General features: G+C 37.6%; 1 long non-coding RNA gene across 1 annotated transcript; it reads right to left on the reverse strand.

Annotated features, from left to right (window-relative positions):
- Positions 1-9266: 9266 nt before the first annotated feature.
- LOC125191145 lies at positions 9267-10724 on the reverse strand. The gene is made up of 2 exons (XR_007171054.1): positions 9549-10724; positions 9267-9468 (listed from the first exon to the last, which is right to left on the reverse strand). It is a non-coding gene; the product is annotated as an uncharacterized LOC125191145 (long non-coding RNA).
- Between the last annotated feature and the right edge of the window lie 1824 nt (positions 10725-12548).

Below are 12548 nucleotides of genomic sequence, written 5' to 3' on the forward strand. Positions count from 1 at the left end.
TGAACATGGAATTTATATGAATTTAATCTTTCATGTCTAATTAAGATTTAAATAATGTATTTTATTTTAGATATATCTTATAGTATGGCATGAATAAGAATTAATTTCTAGATTAATAAAATCCTAAACTAAGATACTAAAGATAATAAAAGATTTAATTATCCAGTCAATTAAATACCAACAGAATTTAATTAGTCTTAATCTGCCTTAAGGCTAAAGGATAATTAATGAAAAATCATAACCCAAATATCTAAGCGATAATTATGAACTAAAAGTTTATATATGGTCTCCATCGGTTGGACTGCCAAATTTTGTGAAGCTGATTTTCTAATATTATTGCCACCTGCTTTGTAGGGAAAATAATCCTACGAAAACAGTAAGTTCATAAGGACGGACTTTTCACATAATAAATAGAATGAACTAGAAAGTGGTTCCCAATATTATTGCCACCTGCAAAGTAGGGACAATAATCCTAAGGAAATGCGAGTTTCAGGGTTCAATCAGAATTTATGAGATTGCTTGGTTTTGTTATCAACACACGAACATTGTTATGGGAGTGTGTTGTAGAAATAAAATTCTGTAATGCTAAATCTGATGGTCGTGCTTAGGCAACATTAGGCGGCCATGCCATGTCTTGTGGTCTCTGGACTATTCGTCGGTGTTGTGACCAGTAAAATTGTCAAAATTTGAATGCGTATTAACCTCCAAAGGAGGATACAATTTATTAATTTTGCTGTTGTAAGATTTTGAAAAGTTTATGACAAATAGTAAATTCTTCTCTTTGCAGTGCAATAAAATCCGTCAAGATGTCTTTTAATCCTCTTTCTGCAATTCTCAAAGAAAACAAACTCGAGGGCCAAAATTACATAGAATTGAAACAAAACTAAGATATCGTTCTCATAGTCGAAGAGTACAAATTTGTGCTCACTACTCCACGCCCGGCAGTGCCGGCGGCTAAGTGCTACATGTTGGCTTCTATGTCATCAGTACTCAAGCATCAGCATTCCGCCATGGAAACTGCCGCCGAGATTATGCAAAATCTCGCAAATCTTTTTGGTACTCAGAATCAAACGGCTAAGTCTCAAGCCTTTCGGAGTATCATGACGAAGACTATGAAGGAAGGCTCGTCAGTGAGGCAGCATGTCCTCGAGATTATGAGCCACCTCAACCAGATTGAGGTTTTGTAGAGGGACGATCGATCCCGAGTCCCAGGTTACTATAATCCTTCAGAGTCTTCCCCCTAGCTTCCAACAGTTCAAGCTCAATTTCGAGATGAACAAGTGGAATTACACTTTGGCTGAATTGCTGACTGAGCTTCAGTCGGCAGAGGACCTCATGGTTCAAGCTAAGGTAGTTATGCTGAGTTTGACGCCTAATTCCTCTGGCTCTAAGCCTCGCGCAGGAAAGAAAAAGGCACTGAACCCAGTGGGAGCTAAGAATGCTAAGGGAAAGAAGAAAAAGAAGGGTGATAAGAAGCCCACTGGAAAGTGCTTCAAATATGGAGAGAAAGGTCATTGGAAGCCATATTGTCCTAAGAAGGGCAAGGCTACAGGTATGCACCATGCTCTAGTAGTCGAGTCATGTTTGGCTTCGACATCTACTCATACTTGGGTTATTGATACTGGAGCAACTGATCATATATGTTTTGATCCTGACTTAATGCAGGTGAAAGGATGGTTACATGATCGTGAGATCAAAGTCTAGCGTGGCGACGCTACTAAAGTAGCGGCCGTTGCAGTGGGAGACGTTTATTTACGTTTTAGTAGTGATAGAGTTTTGATTTTGAATAATGTTTTGTTGATACCTTCTTTTTGAAGGAATTTAATTTCAGTTTCTAAATTGTCTTTTGATGGATATTTGATTTCTTTTAATGACAATTGCGTTATTAAGAAAGATGGTTCTTATATCTGTCGTGGTATCATGGAAAACAATCTGTACACAATCACTTTTACACAGTTTAAGCAACGTAAATCAGAACTCAATGCTACATCGAAAGTTTCTAAGAAAAGAAAAGAACCTTCAATTTCAATGAACGAAAAATACTTATGACACCTTAGACTTGGTCATGCCAACGAAAGAAGGTTTCATGCTATGGTTGATCAAGATCTTATTAAAGGTCGTGAGAAGGAACCGTTTTCTAAATGTGAATCCCGTTTGGAAGGCAAGATGACTAAGAGACCTTTTAGGTAAAAGGGTAATAGGGCCAAGGAAGTACTTGAGCTCATTCATACTGATGTGTGTGGAACAATGTCAACCGAGGCAAGGGGCGGTTTTCGATATTTCGTCACCTTTATAGATGACTTCTCGAAAGTTGCATACGTCTATTTGATGCGCTACAAGTATGAAACTTTTGACAAGTTCAAGGAGTTTAAGGCTAAAGTAGAGACGCGTCATAATAAGAGTATCAAATACCTGCGATCTGATCGCGGAGGCGAATACCTAAGTGCCGAGTTTTTGGACTACTTATCAGTGGCGGGAATTTAATCCCAACTGACTGCGCCGGGCACACCCCAGCAGAATGGCGTAGCTGAAAGAAGGAATATGACCTTATTAAACATGGTCCGCTCAATGATGAGTTATGCACGGTTACCTACTTCGTTTTTGGGGCATGCTTTGCTATCAGCAAGCTATCTCTTAAACAACTTACCTTCTAAATCAGTCCCTACTACCCCATATGAGTTGTGGACTGGGCGAAAGCCAAATCTGGAACATCTCAGAGTGTGGGGGTGTCCGGCCCATGTATTGGAAAAGGATCCAACAAACCTGGAATCTAGGACGGAGGTATGTGTATTTATAGGTTACCCTAGAGGATCGAAAGCTTATGAATTCTATTGTAACATCCCACTTTTTCGAACCCTAATTTTCGAGACGTAAAAATTTTCGCATTAAATGCTTTTAATGCTATGAAATATGTGAATTTAATTATGAGTAATTTATTGCATGACTTCTTGTGACCTAATTGCGATTTGGAGTTGAGATAGAGTTGAATAGCCAAACTTTTTGAATATATGACGTGGCTATTGAATAGTCAAAATTGTGGAAAATATGACGTGGCCGTGGAATGGTCAAAGTCGTTGAAAATGTGACGTGGCGGTGAAATTTGAATGGTGGATTTTGTGATGCGAATATGTGAATATTTTGATACGGGGCGAAATAATATTGTGGTGAATTATTTTCCTAAGGGACGAGTGAGAATTAAATAGGAGCATTTTTTATTTACATGGAATTTTCGACCCATCCTATTTTGTAGAAAAGAAATCTTATTTTTCTTGGATTTAATTATTGCTTGGGATAATTATTCAAATTAAATCCAAAGTCCGATTATTCCTTATTTATTCCATGAAATTTTCGGCCCCTATGATTATTTCAAGGAGATTTTCGAAAATCTCCTATTTATAGGAGAAGAGATTATTTTATTACATTATTTGATCCCTTGTTTATTCTCTTCCATAAATAAATTCAAATATCCTAGCATATCTTACCATATCTAAGGAGATCTTGTCATATCTTATTTTAAATAATATTTGAAATTGATTTCTTGTGGAGGAATCAATAAATCACGCCACTTTCATATTATTTGGAGAGGATTATTATTTTTATTCTGCTCCGTGTTATTTTATTCTACTCCGTGAAATATCTAAATTAAATCATAGGCTAATTAAACAGCCTAAAATTCGAAATCCCCTTATTCCTCACCCGATTTAACGCCATTTCTCTCCCAAATCTCTTCCAAATCTTTTATATATTTAATTATGGGATTATATCTTGCACTCTATAAATAAGAGGCAAAACCTAAACCCTAGATCACAAAATACACACCTCCCACTACTCCAAAATCACGCCTCCTCTCTCCCCACTCTCTCCCAATTTTTCTTCTACTCTCCTCCAAGATTTCTTCATCGTTTGAGAAGAATTGAAGTTTAAATTCAAGAATCTTTGACGAATCAAGGCTATTACTTTGTTTCTACCGTTCGTTCTATCGAAAAAGGTATTTTCTATATTAATCTTTCTTCATCTACCGATTAATCGGTGTTCTTGAGTCCACATGCATTTAGATTGAGTGAAAGGGGAAAACAATTGATGAATTTGGGATGCATAGGTGTGTGTGTGAGAAACCATGTGTGTGTGTGTGCGTGTGTTGTGTGAAAAACACTCATACGTGACACGATTTGATGATAAATTTGGAGTTGTTGTGCGAATAAAAGCGATATGATAATCGTACTTTGATTTTTATTGGTGATATTAAAACTAATCGATGGGAAAAAAGGGAAAATGTGGGAACATGCATGATTTTGATCAATGATTGAGAATTACTTGTAATACATAAATTAAAGGTGATAACTCGCGCTCACGGAGTGATAGCAAGAAGAAGAACATACTTGTGATCTAGGAATCGAGGTGGGCTTTATTCTTAAACTCATTTATGTTGCAAATAAGGGTGGATTAAACTGTTATGCCATGCCTATGATTATTTTGGATATTGTGTGTGCCTGATGCCTAGTTTGCGAGTGCGCTCCATTAGGCTATAGGGCTATATAAACGAATTCGGGTCTGAGTAGGGCCGCAAACCCTATCAGGCTAGTGTACACGGGAGATCGGGAGCCGTCCTTGCTAGTCGGCCGGTCTCGTGGGCGAAAGTGTGGCCACACTTCGTCACACCATGATATTGTTGATTGATGAGAAAATGGGATGTATTGTTTGACTGGCCAGTCCATGAAATATTTTTGTGATACTCGATGCCATTCTTTAAATAAATGCAAAAACTCGAGTTCACTATGGTAAGGGTGGCATAACTATTAAAACGTTTTGGCATGAGTCCACTGAGTATGTTTAAAATACTCAGCCCTGCATGTGTTTTCTCTATGTGCAGGTTGAGCAGTGACGAGCGGGTGGCGGTGTTGAGCTAATAAATTGAATAATGATATGATCGTTTGAAACTTCAAGTGTAGTTGTGTCTTCATACATGACTTCACTTTCTCTTGGTAGCTTCCGCTGAATTATGGAACTTATTATCTTTTGGTTGATTTAAACTTATTCTTTTGGTTTAGGATTTTGAGACTTAATGCGTTTTGCTGGATTTACAATAAACCTTTGACTTTTGAGCATAGTTTATGGTATCTATTCTTCATTGATATTCCTTGATTGAGCCGTTGACTTATTTATTTGGTAGTTCATGAAATACCTTGGTCAAATCTCTTTAAATGAAACCCTAGTCTATGTTCTTGTTGCATTTAAGTTCGCCTAGGTAGCAGTCGCCGTATTTATTATACCCTAGAAATCCGGGTTGTTACATCTATAGTCTCCGAGATCAGAAAGTAATTGTGAGCACTCATGCCACATTCTTAGAGAAAGACTTTTTAATGAATCATAAGTCCAGCAGTGAGATAGCTCTTGAAGAGCTAACTCCAGTCACAACTTCCATTAACCAAGAACAATTACCTAGTGTAACAACAATTCCAGAAACTTCAACTAATACTCCAGATGTTGTAGTGCCGCGTCGCAGTGGGAGGGTCTCTCATGAGCCCGAAAGATACATTGGTTTGGGAGAGTGTATGGATCACTCCTCGGACAACAATGTACTTGATCCCTGGAATCTTGCAGAGGCGCAGACAGATGTTGATCATTGCGAATGGGTGAAAGCAATGGATTTTGAACTACAATCAATGGTAGACAAAGACGTCTATGATTTGTCTGTCCTACCCGAAGGCTGTACTGCCATTGGAGGAAGTGGATATACAAACGTAAACGTGGACCCGATGGACGAGTTAAAGTCTTCAAGGCAAAACTAGTGGCTAAGGGGTATACCCAAAAGAAAGGCATCGATTACGATGAGACCTTCTCCCCAGTGGCCATGCTCAAATCAATCCGTATACTTTTGTCTATAGTAGCTTACATGGATTGGGAAGTATGGCAGATGGACGTTAAGACTGCGTTTTTAAACGAGAGTCTTGAGGAGACCATCTACATGGAACAAACCGAAGGGTATGTAGTAAAGGGAAAGGAACACATGGTTTGGAAGCTTAAGAAGGCCATTTATGGCCTCAAGCAAGCATCTAGATCATGGAACCAGTGTTTCGATCAAACTGTACAAAAGTTTGGATTCGAAAAAAATGCCCTAATGAAAGCTGCGTGTATAAGAAGGTTGAAAAGGGAAATGTTGTGTTCTTAGTTTTATATGTAGATGGAATTCTTCTAATTGGAAACAATAAAAAGATGTTGTCATCAGTGCGAACTTGGTTGTCCAGCCAGTTCGAGATGAAAGATATGGGTGAAGCGGGACACATTCTCGGTATCAAGGTTCTTAGGAACCGTGCAAAGAGAACGTTGTGCTTATCCCAAGAATCTTACATCGATACAGTACTTAAATGATTTAGCATGCAAGATGCCAAAAAAGGTTTCTTACCTTTTAGACATGGCATCTATTTATCTCAATAGATGTGTCCTAAGACAACGTCTGAGATAGCAGAGATGAGAAGAATACCATATGCCTCGGCTGTTGGTAGTCTCATGTGCTATGCTTTGTACTAGACCTGATATTTGCTTTGCTGTTGGCATGGTAGCAAGATATCAATCAAATCCCGGCCAAGGACATTGGACTACCGTAAAGAACATACTCAAGTACCTTAATCGGACTAAGGACTATGTTCTAGTTTACAATGCAGCCGAGCTCTATCCTTTAGGTTATACAGATTCAGATTTTCAAGCTGATGTAGATTCGAGAAAATCAACTTCCGGATATATGTTTACCTTAGGAGGTGGAGCTGTAATTTGGAAGAGTGTAAAACAGAAATGCATTGCAGACTCTACCATGGAAGGTTAATATGTGGCCGCTTCGGAGGCTGCAAAAGAGGTTGTATGGCTTAAGAACTTCCTTCTGGATTTAGGTTTGGTTACGAATACGCCCAAGAGCATCACTATTTATTGTGACAATTCTGGTGCTGTGGCAAATTCGAGGGAACCACGGGCTCATAAAGCTAGCAAGCACATAGAGAGGAAGTATCATATCATTTGAGATATAGTGCAGAGAGGAGACATAAAAGTGGTCAAGATTGAGTCAGAAAACAACCTGGCAGATCCTTTCACGAAGGCATTAGCGGTCAAGCCGTATGAAAGCCATGTTGAAGGAATGCGAGTTCGACTAATTCAAGACCTCAATCCGCTTACAGTATAAGTGGGAGAATTAGACGTTAGCACATTTGGTATACTCGAAAGTGTTTTTGAGTATAAGTGGGAGATTGTTAGAGTTTGTATACTAGAAATCACGTTTCGAGTATAAGTGGGAGAATTAGACGTTAGCACATTTTCCAAGGAATAAAATAGCTTTTTTTTGTCATAATGTTGTTATGTTTTACATTTAATGGATGTTCATGCATGTTTAAATGTATAAGTTAACTTAACAAAGTCTAAGTCTTTGTTTTAGTAGACCGGTTGTGGGCGGCGTCCACTTTAAGGTAACACGGTCAGTTCTAAACAAAGAAAAAGATGAATTTCACAACCTAGTTGGAATTAGACTATCCATCAAGAAAGGTTGCAATGTCAGTCAGCATATTTCTAAGCCTTACTTAAATAAGATGACATTGGTGTGGTATAGCACTGAACAGATCTAACAGCAAGACCTGTCCTTAGGCTATCTACTGAAAGGCGAGGTCTTGATAAATATTTGTTTCTTAATCAATGTAGGTTAGCATTGAGCATACGGTATTGATTATGCATTATTTTGACTTATCAAATGGTGCGGGTTTTCGTAACCCAATAAACCTGATATATTGGGTAGTGGTGATTAGTATCTAGCTGTGCTAGGATTGCTATTATATTGAATCGTGCGTGAGGAGAGTCTCGTTTGATAATGTCCTCAAGAGGAGCGCGAAACAAGGTTTTATTATTCGGAACCTAGCTAGTTGGAGTTTGATTACTCTATGAATAATAAATAAGTGTTTCATGCTAAGTCCACTCTTGGAATTAATAAGAAGTTAATTAATTAAGTCCATAGCAGACATCAATTAATTAATGGACATTTTTATCTTTAAGCGCGGGAAATGAAAGTTAAACGGAAACCCGGATTACTTATAATTTCGAATTTGGATGGGGAGAGATCAATATTACTTATGTAGTGGCTGCTCATAATATTCCAATTAAGCTTATATTAAATTGTGGGTTCAATTTAATTAGTACAAAGTAAATTGGATGAGCCCATATCCAAAACCTTCCATAGATCCCCTGTCTGGACCCAAAAGGAACTCAATATAAATAGGAGAATAAAGGAGACAAAAATTATAAGTTTTAATACTCAAAATTTTCGTCCCCCCCCCCCCCCCCATATAGAGTGGAGCTCGAAATTTTGTCCTATTCCTAAAAGGATTTCTTCTGTCTTCTTTATTTAAATCCTAGTATTCTAGTCAACCCACACTCGATATCGGAGAAGATTTGTGGTCTAGTATTCAAAGCGTCACGTGGAGAAGTTGCTAGCCATCTTCAATTCTTTGGAGAATTAATTAGGTATTATTTCTGCTCCGTAAAAAAGCATGTTTTAGGTTTCAATATTCTTAAAGCATGATTAATTCAAGTTATGAGCATGATACATGTGAGAATTACACGAATAGATTTTGTCTAAATAATCCGCTAAATAGATCCGTCGCACCGTTTCCGCTGCCAGTTCCTTCACTATCAACAAATATTTTTTCCCTCACTCAATATGATGTTTTTTTTTCTAGTTTTTTTCATTCAAGATGTCTATTTGCTATATTAAGGAATGTATTTCTCTTTCCTCTATCTTTATTAAAATATCTAATTAATTTTATTTCTTTATCACAATCAGTTACTCCACTTAAAATATGATCATCTTGAATGGAAAAAAAATTATCAATCAAGGCAATATTACCATTTCACTTGTTTTTCTATAATACAATTTGGATGTCAAACATCATACTTATTTTTTTTCTTTATTTAAACTTTTCTATCAAAACAAAAAAGCTTATTGATCAAACTCTTAGTTGAACAGTTGAATTTTATAGTTGTACAACGATATCAATGCGCCCTCGATCTTAAATTCTCTTTTTTTAATTTTTTTGGTAAACCTCAACTAATCTGTAACACTCGCTCTTCTATTATCCTTTTCTTAACGTTTAATGTCGAACCAGAGAAACGTTCGTTTCTTCTAATTACTTTCGAATCAGAAATATTAGTCGATGACTTTGCTTAGTTGCTAAATTGAAAGGTATCGATCGGACTGAAACAATTATGCATATATGTAGTAAATCCAATAAACATCAATAAATAATATGGAGTTACATTTCTGATTTAGAATGTTCAAATACATATCAAGCTACTCTCTAATTACAAAATAAATTACATACAAGTTGATGAGAGAGAATTTAAGAATACAAATATATGAACGTTCGGCCTCTCTTTCGAGCCCAAGAGTCTTTGGCATGATGTTTTGAAGAAGGAGACTAATCCTTTTTCCAAGGCCTGCAGTGTGCAAACAAGATATTTAATGCATATGTACAAGAGAAATAAAGGAAACTTCCTGTAAGAGAAAGGGAACAAACTTGTTTTAGCTATAATGCAGCTAAGGCCTCCCTAAAAGGGCAAGTCAGCCCCTACACTCTCTTCCCATGAGCCGTCTCTCTCTCTTATGTACCTGCAATAATCAGACAAAGTGTATAAATGCAAGAGTGCTTGTACTCCAGAATAAAAACAAAACAAATTAAACAAAAGTAGGATGGAGATCATCAAAGAGATCATGCTGCAGTGAGAAAAACAAAGGAGGAGATCAGCGTCTTTTAATACCACGAGTACACACCATGTACTACAAACAACAGCCATCAAGTCCTCAACAAAAGACAAGAGGCTGCAGGTTTTCAGTTTTGACCACATCCTCAACCAGATTCCAATATATATGAACACATATATCTCTTTTCAGTTTCACACTTTTTCCTTCACCACTTCCAATTAATCCCAGAGAGAAACCAAGTGAGAGGGGGAAGCTTAGTGGAGAAGTTGCTGTGATTTTTCTTTTAACAACAGAGGAAGCATCAAGGTAAACCCTTTCACCACAATTTCTTATCAAACATGTTTAGAAAATCAACACTTCATGTACACAGCATACTAGAAATAAATTGATAGAACAATAGCACCTTTAAGTCTAATAATTTTCTTTCCAAACAAAATGCCCAGTAATCTAATGATAAGATCAGTAGTTGTAGCCATAGCTCAACAACTTCAGTTCTTATATCCTTTCATGTTTAGAACTTCAAATAGTTCACAAATCACAGTAGCTTTTGATTGAAAACATCCAATTATAGGAATTGATCCATAAATCACCAAAAATCCACACACGGATAAGACTCATGTTCTTCAATAAAATCAAGTTGTAGAGAGCAACTGTTTCTAGCGAAAATGCGAGAAGGAAGTTAGGAGAACTCATCTCTATACATCGACGGACTCGAGTTTCTCATCGGAGGAGTAGTAAACGGCGACAGGCGGTGCGGTCACAGCAGCAACCGCGACGACGAGTCTCCTGGAGGAGCACCGCTGCTCGGCTGGACTGCGACGGCGGGACAGCCGCTGGATGCCAGCTGCCAAGGCTAGCGTGGACGAGAGATATGCCGGCGCCTGCGACGAGACGGTGGCGCGCCTGCAGCTCTCGTCGAGGACGGCGAGGAGATACGCTGCGACATCGGATCTCCGATCTGACGCCTAGAACCGAGAATGAGAGAGAGACGATCTAGGAATTTATTTCTTCAATTTGGGGATTTTGTGTGAGTTGGGAATTGAGAGATGGACCGATGGAGTTAGGAGTATTAGTGTTGGGCCAATTCTACTTTGTTTTGATGGGCCTCTTTAATTAAAAGTATGGACTAAGAAATTAAATAGAGAAGTGGGCTGCCTGTTAATAGAATTATTATGGAGCTTGGGCCACTAATTAAAATAAAGTAGGAGTTGGGCTTGTTGTGCCTAATTAAATCACGAGCCCTCCTAAGTTGCTCAATCAAATTTTTATGTGAAGGTTTGCTAATTAAATCCCGAGATGATAATTTAATTTCGAACGAGATGCATGGAAAGTAATACTCTCAAGGTTAAATGAATAATGTCTTAAGCTTCTCTAATAAATTAAATCTCCCAATTTAATTAATGTTTCAAGATTTCTAGAACTTTTCTAGAAGACTAAGAAGAAGAATAAAATGACCACGCACTTAGGATGCATTCATGTTTAAGTTATTTGACTTCTTAAAGTCTAATTAAAGTATTACCTTATTTCTAAAGGGACGTCCTCACACATCGTTTAAGATCAAGTCAAGGAATTTTCGACTATGGAATTAAGCTTTTGAGGTGGGCATTTCTTTCAAAATGTGAACTTGCCTTCAAGCATGATTATGTGAAAATTATGCTATTTATGTTTTGTCATGCCATTTTATGTTTTATGGATTACCTATCTGCTTGGCTATGCCAATTATGTTAAATCGAATTCGGGTCCCAGTGGGGAAGTAAAGCCTACTCGGACTAGTGTACACATATGGGGATCGTGAGCTAGCTTTTAAGTTGGCCGATCCAGTGACCGTCATGGAATGTGGCCACATTCCCGGTTCACATACGTTTCAGATATGGTATATATGTTATGTGATTGCGCAATCAATTTTACGAACAAAAATACTTTTAGTGACTCGGGCCTTTTAAGTTAAAACCCCGTGATCACTTAATTGGCTGACAAAACTTTTACGAAAATTATGTTTCGGCAATGTGCCCACTGAGTATATCAAATACTCAGCCCTGCATGTTTCTTTCCTAATGTGCAGGTTGAACGTGTACGAGGAGGCGAAGGTGTTGGGACAAGACTTTTAAATAAGTAGTTAGGTAACCCAAAGTAGCATGTCTTCATACGTGCTATTTTGTCTTGGACTCTTCCGCTGCAATCTAGAGTTATGTGCTAGAAAGTTATGAACTGGATACTCTGAACTCGTTCTGACTATGTACCCATATGCCTTCGAGACTATTGCTTTAAGTGGTTCCACCCTTCTTATGTTGTCCTATGATTGTTGAGAATTGTTTATTCGCGATATAGCTGCGGTCACTAGCACTAGGGAGCTGTGGTCGTGACAAAGTGGTATCAGAGCACCGTTCTTTCGCTCTGGACCCAAGAACCTTCTTTCAAGCCTTAGTCTAGAATGATAGTACTAGACTAGAATATGACTAAAATGTAAAGCTTAAAGGGACCCAACACCTCGACTCGTCACGTTCAACCGTAACAATGAGGTAAGAAAGAAGTTCTTACTAGAAAATTTTCAGTTATTCATGAAAGAACTTAATAAATGGAAAAATGATTCTTTATGAAGATATTTAGAACATGTTCAAGGTTTTCAAGGAAAAGTATGCAAATTCCATTTTTTCTACGAACCATGGAATTTCAAGTTTAAAATGTTAAGCATAAGAATGTCTTTGAGACAAATGCTTAAGTATTATTAGTTACGCATGCTCTATTATGTGAAGTATGATGATAGATTAAGGAAGTTTTTATAAAGTTACGTAATGATTAATGCATGCGAACATAG

The sequence above is a fragment of the Salvia hispanica genome, chromosome 5, assembly GCF_023119035.1.
Source record: "Salvia hispanica cultivar TCC Black 2014 chromosome 5, UniMelb_Shisp_WGS_1.0, whole genome shotgun sequence".
In the NCBI taxonomy this organism is placed as follows: domain Eukaryota; kingdom Viridiplantae; phylum Streptophyta; class Magnoliopsida; order Lamiales; family Lamiaceae; genus Salvia; species Salvia hispanica.